The following is a 10000-nucleotide window of genomic DNA, read 5'->3' as shown; positions in this document are numbered from 1 at the left end:
AGATATGTTAAACTTCTTATATTCACAAAAGACGTTCTCTTTTCCAAGTTAATTCCTTCATATTTTTTTTTTTTTTTTTTTGTGCAGAGTAATACATTCCAATTTTTTTTTATACCCATAGCACTCCCTAAATAATAAGAAACAAATAAAAGGAGAAAGTGGAATATAAGTTTCACACCCTCTTATACACTTTTGCAAATGCTGCTTAGAAATACTAGTCTGTAATAATTAGGCACTATAAATACATCGTTGTGAGAGTGAGCCAATTGATTGTAACTGAGAGGCAAGGTGAATGCAACTATACTTTATTAAACAGACATCGAGTTTATATACCAAGACATTCAAATAAAATAATACAAGAGGTAGCATGCTTAAACAGGCAGTTTATTATCACTGCAGGAAGAGCGAGTGATTAGATGATAAAGCAAAACCAGAATATGAAAGTGTATGAAACATGTGCAGTACATGGCTTCCCGCGTAAACATATTACATACATGTGAAATACGGCGCCCTACTCTAGAGAGGCATACTGTAGGCGGGTCATCTCGCAAGAGACATGGAGGTTATATAATCAATGAAGACCCAGTCTTTTTTGCCACCAAAGGGCCTGTATAAGAGGATGTTAGTGCTGGCATGCTAGTGTCATTGCGCAGGAGAACTTGAGTTGCTGAGTGCAGATCTGTCGATGTGTGTTGCTTTGCTGGGGGCTTTTAAGTTTGGGGGCATGGAGTATATTTTTCCGCAACGTGACATAAGCACCGGAGATTATTGGAAGAATTTGATTATGGCTAAAATTCTGCAGGGATGACCAATGGGTTGCCATATACCATTTCAGATGCCGAGACATCCAGGGCGTCCCTTGAGTGGTTCTTAGTTATTGGAGTGCCAAGGTAAGCCGAGAAATCCAGTTGAAGTCACTGCAGTAGAACATCCAAGCTCCCGAGTTCAATGAAAAGTTCAATTATTCCGTTAGCAGAAGTAATGTAAGCAGTTGTCTGATGTAGGGTGATGCCCAGGAGATTCGCCAATGATGTCCACAATTGACATGTATAAGTAGTATCCCAGTCAGATGTAATATGCTCAGGGATACCAAATCTCACTACCCACCCTTAGAATAAGGCAGATGTACAAGGGGTGGAGGTTGCAATTTTCATGGGAATGGAAATAGGTCAACGATTAGAGCAGTCAATGAAGGTATCGGGTAACAATTTCCTTGTTATGTGGCTTGGGGACCTACCAGATCGACATGAATGTGGGAAAAAATTACGTTGAGGTTGAGGAAAGGTGCCCACTCCTGAAGAACTTTTGAAGTTTGGCATGCAGTACAAGTGTGGACCCAATCTTTAGCACCCTTAATAATCCCGTGCCAAATGAACTTCGTCTTCAGTAGCTGTGCACTATATTTGCATGAGGTATGTGAAAGACCATGAAAAAAATCAAACACCTGTTCCTGGAACAGTATCCATGGTCATGGTCTATGAGTACTGACATCACTGAGAAGGGTGACGGAGTAGTCGAGGGGGATGTCTTCCCAACGGAGGCATGTGCAAGATGTCCTACATGCTTGGTACTCTGGAGCTTTTCATTTGGCTTCTGCCAAGACATTGTAATCTAATCACAGTTGAATAATGGTCACTTGTGTTTATTGACAGGGTACCGTCAACGGGAATCTTTTTTGGAAGGACAAGTTGAACGGTGCAATTGTATTCAGCCACGGCAGAGATATGTCAGCATTGACTGGTGGACCTGGCACCGGACTGTCCAGTGAAGGCGTGCACAGGAGGCATGTGGCCCAGCCAAATGATGAAGGGCTTACATTTTAGAAGTGGCTAATTTGACAGACAGCCAAATGCACCTCCAGCAAATTGCGGCTGAAGGTAGAGGAGCTTGATTCTGTTTTAGACAGTTTTCTACTGAAGGCGGCCAACTGGCGGTTCGAGCCATTGATCACCTGCTCAAGTAATGCACCAGAAACAATGTCGCTGACATTGGTGGAGACAATGAAATGAGGCATGTTGCACAGGAAAAGTGAGAGCAGCAGCAGTTGATAGGGCATTCTTTGCACTGCAGGCGGCCACTTTTTTAATGCGACCCCACTTCGGGTCTTTAGGCTTGCCCTTGAGGGAGGCATAGAGAGGGGCAAGAGTGGAGGTGATGGCTGGCAAGAAACTGTAATAATAGTTGATCATGCTCCAGAATTCTTACAGTGCTTTCCCAGTTGAGGAAGTGGAGAAGTTCTGAAAGGCTGCTACCTTCTCAGGGAGGGGTTGGACTCCTTCAGGAGTGATGTGGTAACCTAAGAAGGATACTTCGTTAGTGCCAAACATACACTTGTCGTACAAGATCGTTCTGATGTAGGCGGCCGAGCACACTACGTAGATGATGGGGGTGTTTCTCTTTGGAGGAAGAGAACAAGTATGTCGTCCACCTAACAAACACAGAAGGGAAAATCCCCTAAGATGTCATTCATGAGGCGTTGAAAAGTGACCCCAGTATTACGATGGTCAAAAGAGGAGTAATTGAAAGTTTATGTATTGAAGGGGGTTGTGATGGCGGTCCTGGGATGTCTTCTGGGTTCATGGGCACCTAATCATAATCTTTCAGTAGGTAGAATATGGAGAAAACCTTTGCTTTGTACAAGTAGATGATCATGTCGGCGAAGTTTGGGAGGGGTTAGTGATCTGGTTTTGTCTGCATGTTCACGTGTCTGTAATCCCTACACGGACGCAAAAAGCCATTTTTCTTCATTATGTATGGGTGACAACCATGGGCTTTAGGCTTTGGACAAATGACCATTATTTTTATATTTTGGTGAGCGTTTGTTTAGCGGTTATCAAATGATCTGGTGCCAGATGCCTGTATTTGGCAAACACTGGGGGCCTCACCATCTTGATAAAGTGATAAATACTGTGTTTGGATGGAATCATGGGCTTTTGGTGAAGTTCTGGACAGAAGAATTCCGGGTATGACATGAGGAGGTGGGCCTAGGCATCCGTGAGTGCGCTAATGTGGAGAGCATGGTAAGAATGGGTAGTTTGAAGAGGTGTTGACCAGTAAGTGCCTGCGTTGACTAACCGTTGGTGTGCAACATCAACTAGGAGGTGGAAATGGAAGAGGAAATCCTCACCGAGGATTGGCAATGTGACGTTGGCAACAAGAAACTTCCAATGATATTTGCCGCTTCCAAACGATAATTTAGGGTTTTTCTAACCTTGGGTGGGGATTGCAGATCCATTGGCCGTTACCAGGTGAACTTTGGAAGATTTAGACAGACTAAATCGTGTCCTAGAGAGTGGCCTTGATAGAACAGAATGGTAAGCACCCGTGTCTACCAAGTATAACATGCCCTTACCTTCATCATAAAAAAAGAAAAGACATTTGACCGGGGAAGCCACTGCCACAAGCAACGGCCCAATGACAATTTTTTTGGTCACTGATACCCGTTCGCACATTGCTTCGCAGCAGTCAATAATCTGGAGTGGTATTAGCATAATTGCAGGCGATGGACATCAGTAAGTGGCTGTAGAGGTTGTTGGTTGGGGCATGAGCGAGAGTTAGGATATGTGGGTGGTGGGTGGCTTTGTTGCCTCTAGCACGTCACGGGGTGAACGTCTGTATCTTTCTGAATTCACATCAGCTTCGTTCAATGTAAAATAATTGTCCTCTTTTTTCAGGAGTGGTAGTGTTGAAGGAGGTCTTAAAGGTGGTGAAGTGGCTGTCCATAAGGATGTTGAAATTGGTCATCAGGTCCTTTATTAGTAAAATAATAACATTGTTACAGCAGTAAGTACAGGTTTGGGCTGAAAGAAAATTGTGACACTAGTTGATCAAGTCCAAGAATTTTTGCAGTGTTTTCATGGTCGAGAGCAAGTTCTGAATGGCTACTAGGTTCATAGATGGAGGGTGAACTCCTTCAAGAGTGATGCAGTGCACTAAGAACAATACTTAGTTGACGCCAAAGGTACACTTGTACTGGTCTACAAGGGCGTTCTGTTGTAGGCGATCGACCACGATGCGTAGATGATGGAGGTGTTACTCTTTGGAGGAAGAGGACACAATTATGTCATCTACGTAATATACACAGAAAGGGAGGTCCCCTAAGATGGCGTCCTCGAGTCGTTGAAAAGAGGCCCCAGAATTACAAAGGTCAAAACAAGAGTAATTGAAGATGTATGTAACGAAGGGGGTAGTGGTGGATGTCTTGGGGGTTTCTTTTGGGTTCATGGGCACCTGATATTATATCCTTCAGGATGGTGTGTGGAGAAAGCCTTAGCTTTGTGAAAGTAGGAGGTCCCATTGGCGATGTTTGGGAAGGGGTAGTCATCGGATTATGTCTGCATGATCAGGCACCTGTAATCCCCACAAGGACGCACAGAGCCATTTTTCTTCAGACTATGTAAGACCATGCGCTTGAGGCCTTCTGTGAGAGGAAATCTGCACCGAGGATTTACAATGTGACGACAGCAACGAGAAATTTACAAATATATTTGGCAATTCCTAACGATAAACTGATTGTTTCATAACCAAGGGTGGGTATCGCAGATCCGACAGCAGACTTAGACAGACTACATCGTGAGCTGGAGAGGGGCCTTGGTAGAGAGAATGGCAAGCACCAACATCTACCAAAAATCACATGTTCATACTTGCATCATGTAGAAACAAAAGATTAGTGACAGTTGAGGCCAACGCCGTAAGCAATGGCCTACTCACACTTTTTTGGACACTAACAACCATTCGCACAGATCTTTACAGCATCCTCAAATTTGGAGTGGTAGTAGCATAACTGCAGCCGATGGGCGTCAGTAATTGGTTGGAGAGATAGATGGTTGGGGCCGAAGCAAGGTGTTGTATTATGTCGGTGGTGGGCAGTTTGTCGCTGCTCCGGTACGTCAATGTGGTGGGCGTCTGTGTCCTACTGCATTCACGTCTGTTTCAGTCGATGTTGAGTAGCTGTCCACTTTATCAGTAGTGCAGGCACTTATGAAGGTCTAGAAGGTGTTGAAGCGGGTGTCCATAGGGGCATCGACTTTGGTCACCAGGTCCTTCATTGGCAAAATATTGGCATCGGGGATAGCAGCACGTACAGGTACGGGTAGGCGCCGTACCCAAAGGGCACAAAGTAGACTCCCTTCACGAGGAGAGCTGTCTATGGAAGGTTGCAGGCGAGTGATACTGGGCATTTCCCAGAGGGTGAGCGAAGCCTTTTTGGTTCCCCCATTGGTTGTTGAGAAAGCTGAAAAAGTTTTGCTATGTGGGCAGCAGGTGATGGCATGTACTGCTCCAGGAGGTATGATTTGAGGTCTTCATACGTTATTGGAGTGTTCCCTTCCTCGTACAAGCAATCAGAGATTTCCAGGAATATGTCCCCAGGGGTAGCTGCGAGAACATGATCTGCTTTCGTGCCTGACCGAGTCACGCCCTTATTGGAAAATTGGACTTCAGCACGCTTGAACCAAATGAACACTTCTCTGCTTGCAAATGGCGTTAGTTACATTGAGGTGGCATTTGCCAAGGAGGCAGGCTCAGTTGACGGCCTCTTAAAACAGTAAGGCTCAGAAGTGAAGGGCAGGCGGGCGGAAGCGGTCACTCCGCTGGTCACCGATGTGAATGCGAGCCATTAGGATGTAACTCAGTGACGAGTCTGATGCAACTAACTTTATTTGGACGGAGCAAGAGTATATATACAACCCATTACAGTCAATAAAGACACAAAAATTCAAATACAATGATGCAGGAAAATACAGGTATAAACAGGTTATCAGTGCAAGGGGAGAGAGATTACGACAATATACAAAAAAATAAATACCGTTACAGTGTACAAGCATGTGTAGTACACTTGTGGTACAAGGTATTGTTCAAAATGTTTTTTTATCATTTTTTCTATAACTATAATAAAAGAAAGTTCATCTTGAAACTTAATTTCTTTGAGTAAAAGTTAACGCAAGCTTTAGCTGCTGCTATGAACACAGGGAAAATGAACAAAAATGAGCTAAAATATGAACTTTTGTAAAACAAAATAATCAAATATATCCACTAGGTTATGAAATTTACTTTGTGTATTATATTCCATAAATTTATGGTAAGATATTTTAAAAATATATATAATCTTTTATAACACTATGTACTGCTCAAATAGCGTCTTTTAGCCGATATAATCACCATATAACATTATGAATAATCATAAGATAAACAACCGATCGGCAGACAAATTACATTTTTATACAGCAAAAATACGTGTTAAATCGGAAAATTCTGTTCCAAACGGTGTAGTCTATATTTCATGAAGATTATTCGGCCTTGGAATTGACCTAAATATGTCAAACCTAACGAATTGTGTCGTTTTCCCCACAGGTTGAAGGATAAAAAAAAATGTTTGGGTCATGAAACCATCGATCACCAATAACTAATAATTAGGATATTCTATACTAATATAGACGACACGCCATCGGTTAAACCAAACCCTCATCGCCCATGCTATTATTTATTTGCGGCATCATATGGGCTGGGTTTTATATCTGTTATATCGTGGATTCATTATTCACATAAAGATTTCATCATCTCTGGAGGTCAGCTCTTGACTTATCGACAATCGATATCCACGGGGTCTTTAATATTTCCCAGGAACGAGGTATGATTTCGGGTTACATAATTAAGGACAAAAAATCAATTCGAACTTTCTCTGCCCTTGGAGGGAAACACAAGTTTCTAGTATTTACCCTTTAATTGAATTTAGGTTAACATAAAAAACCCATTAGGAATAATTTATTTTATTACTTTATGTAAAATAGAAGAACCGTTACGCCACTTCGGTTAAAGTATTTCAAATTTAAATATCCATACTCTTAACTATATTAACCCCAGAATAGCTCTACTGACATCAAAATAATGAACTAAATCAATTCTAATATTTTAAACGTTTTACATAACTCTCTCTTCACTGGATATATTGACTTAATTTCCTTCGGTCCCTGGAACTTACCTACTCGGTGAAAGGAAAGAAAACAAAAATAGCTTCCTTACAGTAGGACTTCTATCCTTATTTAATTTCAATCTATTGGTTCATTTTTCACAGATGAGTCGTCCGTAAATCACCTCACCGGGAATGTCATATTCCTGTTCTTTCTTAACCATAGAATCTATCGAATTACAAGAAGAGAAATTACCAGTTAATAATTTCATTGCCAGAACTTTACAACTGACTTAATATGAATATGTCAACAGTCAATATAATCTATTTTCGGCATGATATTAAATCGACAACTTTGACAGTTTCAACATTTCCCTAAGATTTAGGAATTACCACTGTATTGTTCGTTGTTACACCAGGTAACCTATTTTCCTAGTGGTTAGAAGAACTTGTATCACTAATTTTTTTTATCACTAAATACTTATTGAAGGAGTCTCTAATAAGTATGCATCAAATACACTATTAGTGTCTTGTAAATCACTTGACCTAGTGAACACTTTATCCTGAAAGTAAACACTTGCTTCAAAAAATTAACTGGTTTTATCTATCTCAGAAATTCTGGGCTTTTATTTCCCTAGGTACTCTTAAAACCCCCATATGACACACTTATGGTCATACACTTTGCACCGAACTGTTGGTTTCTCCTGGGCAGAGGTCTTTGATCTGATGCTATGAACAGATTTATTCTTTTCTGCAATCAGTTTACCCTTTATTAGTTTTTCTGCTGTCTTTTCAAGAGTGTAAGATTTGTAACATTGGTTGTCAATATGATGCACAAACTCCTTATCTATAATTACCCGTATCACTGAAAAACGCTGATTTTTTTTTTGGGGGGGGTGGGGGGTTGATGCTGCTTCGCATATACGTTTCCATTGTAGATGTTGGTACTGATGATCTTCAAATTATTTGATTAATGGTTCACCCTCCTCTGCCAAGGCTGGTCTGAGGAATAGAACCAACCAGTTGGAAAAATTGTCCTGCTTTAGCGTCAAAATTTATAAAATCAATATAATTTTACAATGAAATTATATTGAGTACATTTTCAAAAAGGATAATCATCAAATATCAATCTTAATACCACGATATAGTACTACCTAGAAAGCAATGACCATAAAGAACCATTTTTAAATAGATTTTTTTTTTTTATGAAAAGTTGCTGTATGCTTCAACGTGAATAGAATGTAATAAAGTGCCTATTTTCTTAATAATACACGATTGCTCTGTTGATTATTGCCAATATAAGCTATTCTTTATTTACTACTATTTTTATTCTGACCACCTTTTCCTTCATGAGGTAAATCATTAGTTTTTATCGATTTCAGGTAGTATTTTGAAGATTTATAACCTAATATAGCACCAAAAGTTAATCATTGGAAAGAACTCATTAAAAAAAAAATACTTTTCAAGTTGTAAATGATTCTTTTACGTTAATTTTCAAGACAGATATGGGCATTTTTAGTTCAGGTACCTAGAGTTTACAGGTCGAAATTATCGTCCGATTTGGTAAAATTAGTCCCAAATTTCTCAATTGCAGCCGGGTTTCAAAATGTCCACCCTGACTCTGATATTTCAAGGTGTCCTCTATATATCCCAAGTGGGTGATTTAGGGTATACCTTATGAATACGGAAACCCCCTCACCCCAGGACATGGACTATTTATTTGGTTCTAGGACTTTGCGTCCTGTGCATTGGTTGCAATTGCACAAGAATAATTTAGTTGAATGTGATATAAGATTATGTGAAAACCAGGGAGAGTCAGTATGTAAGAGGTAGGAATTATTAAAAAGGAAAATGGGAATATCTTAATCGTGGAAAAAGAATTCGAGAAAATATGGAACGACTATCTTTAACCACAATAAAATACTAAAAATGAGTGTCAAGAACTGGAAAATTTGCCTACAGTAGAAGGGCCATTGGCTAACACCAGAGAGTATGAAGTCGAGAATGCTATAAAGAAAATAAAAGTAAATAAAGCAGCATGAAAGTCCTTGGTAACAACATAAATTATTATGGCTTTAGGAAATCTAAGTAATTAGTGGGTGCACACACTATTAGAAAAGACTTTGAATGTAGGGAATGGGAAGATAGTTGGATGATTGATTCATATAAATGAATGAGTGGTGAGTTAAACTGTGGGAACTTCAGAAAATAAATTTTTTGAAGCTAGACTAAAAAGAACTTGACATAATAGACATCTTCACTTATGAAAATAAGGCACATCATTGAAGATGATGTTAGCTGATGATTTATTCACTATTGCAACCTCATGAGAACTACAAGGAAAACTTCCCCAGAAAGGAATGAAGGTCAATATTGGAAACACAAGAGGTGATTAGTGGTAGAGAAGGACATGAAGTAAACTTTCAAATGGAAGATGGTACATTACTAAAACAGAACAATGAGTTCAACTACATGAGATCAATAATAAATGAGCAGGGTAGTACTAATAAAGCAGTTATTTACCGAGTGGGGGAAACCAGGCCGTATGTGGATTTGTTTTAGAAAAGAAAATGCTACCGAAGTTCAAAAGGAAGATTTATTAGGCAGGTAAAAGGCTGTACAATCATATGGACCAGACACTTGGGCTATTGGGAGGAAAGAGGAGGGACTGTTGGAAAGAGCCATAGTGAGGATGTTCGGATGGATTACTGGAATATCACCACTGGAAAGAACTTAAGATATATATAAAAAAAAATCAAGTGATACATGAAATATAAAAAAGGAGGGTAGAGAAATGTGTGTGAAATACAGTCGTGCCTTGACTTACAAATTTAATTCATTCTGGGGGCACGCTCGAATCTCAATTTGCTCGCATATCAAATAAATTTTCCCCATTGAAAATACTTGAAATGCCCTCAATACGTTCCAACTCATAAAAGGACACGCCATACTCTTATATTTCCTGTTATTAAACAAGGAAAATATATTGCTAGATAACAAATATTGCATAAAAACAATATAAGGAGTATGTAAATATTTGAAAATGTTTTATATAATGTACTTAGCTAGGAGATACAACGGCTTAGATCTAGG

This window comes from Palaemon carinicauda, chromosome 45 (genome assembly GCF_036898095.1).
Source record: "Palaemon carinicauda isolate YSFRI2023 chromosome 45, ASM3689809v2, whole genome shotgun sequence".
Classification (NCBI taxonomy): domain Eukaryota; kingdom Metazoa; phylum Arthropoda; class Malacostraca; order Decapoda; family Palaemonidae; genus Palaemon; species Palaemon carinicauda.
This window is presented reverse-complemented; position numbering follows the sequence as displayed.